The sequence below is a fragment of the Carlito syrichta genome, unplaced genomic scaffold (assembly GCF_000164805.1).
Source record: "Carlito syrichta isolate Samal-C Ts95f unplaced genomic scaffold, Tarsius_syrichta-2.0.1 Scaffold311780, whole genome shotgun sequence".
NCBI classification, from domain to species: Eukaryota; Metazoa; Chordata; class Mammalia; order Primates; family Tarsiidae; genus Carlito; species Carlito syrichta.
In genome coordinates, this window is record NW_007255876.1 from 445,707 (window position 1) to 448,468 (window position 2,762).

At 42.7% G+C, this 2,762-nt stretch overlaps 1 protein-coding gene across 1 annotated transcript in view; it reads right to left on the reverse strand.

The window, feature by feature from the left end:
• The window catches only part of CDKL2 (cyclin dependent kinase like 2), a 55,253-nt gene that overhangs the window by 32,361 nt on the left and 20,130 nt on the right, over positions 1 to 2,762 (reverse strand). The gene's annotated exons all lie outside the window — the stretch shown is intronic.

A 2,762-nucleotide genomic window follows, 5' to 3' on the forward strand; every position in this document is an offset into this window, starting at 1 on the left:
ATATTATATATATACGTATATATATACATATATTTATATATATATATATATATATATAAATTTTTTTTTTTTTTTGAGTCTGAGCCTCCCTCTGTTGCCCAGGCTGGAGAGCAGAGGCACACTCCCGGCCACTGCAGCCTCCATGTGCTGGACTCATACGATCTTCTGCCTCAGTCTTCCTAGCTGGAACCACAGGCGCCTGCTACCACACCTGGTTACTTTTTTGATTTATTATACAGATGAGGTCTCACCAGCTTGCCCAGGCTGGTCTCAAACCCCTGGACTCAGGCAATCCTCTCGCCTCAGCCTCCCAAAGTGCTGAGATACCACGCCCAGTCAACTATACAGTTAATGACTGCTCTCTATCATTGAGGCTGGGGGTGGTCAAGGAAAGTTTTTATGAAGGGAGAGGACTCCAAGATAGGTCTTTAATGCTGAATACCACCTAGAAAAATGTAGATGTGGAAGGACAATCCAAGTGCATGAGACAAGGAGAGCAAGTGTGGACATAGGAATAGATCAAGACACTGTGGGTAATGTTTTTTCTAGAGTAGAGGTTGTGTGAGGGGGAGGAGGGATGCCTCGGCCACCAGCCACGGAAGTGTAAGCCTGTGTCGAGACCTTGGGAACCCATGGGAGTGACCTGACCAGTGAGGTTTAAAATGTTGGCCCTGAACAAGTTCAAACAGAAAGGAGGATGAGCAGCAGGGAGAGGAACAGAGGGACAGGACCTAAACGAGGCTATGCTCAGAGGAAGGAGTTTAGATCAAGACTCAGTAGAACTTAAGCATAGTCTTAGATCTTCTACTTAAACCTAAGAATCTAAAAGAGGCCAGGTCATGTTTCTAGGCTTTGGTCCCCTCCCCTACCTTGGAAAGGTGAATCTCCACTTTCTCTCTCTCTCTACTTTACTTTCTAAATAAACTATATTTCCTAATCTAATTTTAAAAAAGAATCGAAAAGAAAAGTGGTTCCATTTTCAAAAATAGGAAAAATCTAGAAAAAGTTAGTGTTGATGGAATGATTAGTTTGGCTTTAGCCATATGGGCTTTTGGGTGGAACGCTAGCACCCAAGCAGAAACATTCATCAGGCAACTAGTAATGTAAAGAGGGTACAAAATGGTCAGGTGTCAAGATTTCTAAAGGAAACTCCGGAAGAAGAAAACAGGATGCCAGGACACAGACAATATTAAAAATCCTACACCTAGGCCAGACAAATGATTAGACTTAATTCTCTAATGTGTGTAAAGTGTTGTTGGAGCTCAAGCTCCTTCCCAGCTCCAATGCCATAGCTCACAGTAGGAACAACAGAGCCCAAGCATAATGGAGGTGATAGGAGCAAAAGTCTTCCTAAAAGCCATCACAAGAGACTGAAGTGGCCAGAGGAAGCATTAAGAAAAGAGGGGGCTATGACATGGGTCTCTAATACTAGGTGCAACCTAAATTATTTTTGCTGAAATTACTAGTTTAAAAAAAGTTGTGAAGGGATTATAACCTCATAATGCCCTATACTATGTGGGTCAAACTTGAATTGACAGCAACCTCAAATTTATTTTAAAATGTATTTATTCAGCCTGGATCGCAAAAGGATCAAAATAATACTTTTCATTTTTTAAATTCAAGTGCTCCCTTATATAGATATGCAAATGAATAATGTATTTATGGGTAAATGTTTTCATTTTCTTAAAGTCAGACATTTAACCCTTGTGTGTACATGTATGTTTGTATTTATGTATAGACATATGTTCCTACCATAATTATCTGTCTGCTTTAAGAATAGAAATGTTTACCTGTGGCTGAGTGTGGTGGCTGAAGTCTGCAATCCTAGCATTTTGGGAGGCCAATTCAAGAGGATTGCTTGAGCCCAGGAGTCTGAGACCAGACTAGACAACATAGTGAGAGCTCAGCTCTACAAAAAATAAAAAAATTAGCCAGGCGTGGTGCTGTTGCCTGTAGTCCCAGTTATCAGAAGGCTGAAGCAGAAGGATTGTCTGAGACTAGGAGGTCAAGGCTGTGGTGAGTCATGATCGTGCCACTGCACTCCAGCCTGGACAACACAGTGAGACCTCAACTCAAAAAAAAGAAAAGAAAAGAAAAGACACTGTGCCTGGCTGCTTCTTCACTTTTTATTATTTGTGGGCTGTGTGTCATCCTCCATGAGAATATTTAATTCCAGCAGGGGAGGGACCTCCTTGAGTCCCCAGGACTTGACTCTTGGCAGGTGTTCAACTATTATTTGTTGAATAAATAATGCCCTTGATGTGGTAAAAAAAAGAAAAAAGAAAAGAAAATGTTAGTTGGGTGCAGTGACTCACACCTATAATCCCAGCACTTTGGAAGGCAGAGGCGAATGGACTGTCTGAGCCCAGGGGTTTAAGACCAGCCTGGGCAACTTGGCAAGACCTTGTCTCAACAATAAATTAAAAATAAAAAAATTAGCTGGGCATGGTGGCATGTGCCTATGGTTCCAGCTACTTGGAAGGCTGAAGTGAAAGGATCATCTGAGCCCCAAAGTGGAGGCTGCAGTAGCTGTGACCGTGCCTCCAGTCTGAGGGACAGAGTAAAACTCTGACTCAAAAAATAAATAAATAAGCCAGGCTCGGTGGCTCAGCCTGTAATCCTGTGCCTTTGGGAGGCTGAGGTAAGTGGATTGCCTGAGCCCGCGTGTTCAAGACCCGCCTGGGCAACTTGGCGAGATCTCATCTCTACAATAAATAAAAAAATTAGCCGGGCGTGGTAGCACGCGCCTGTAGTTCCAGCTA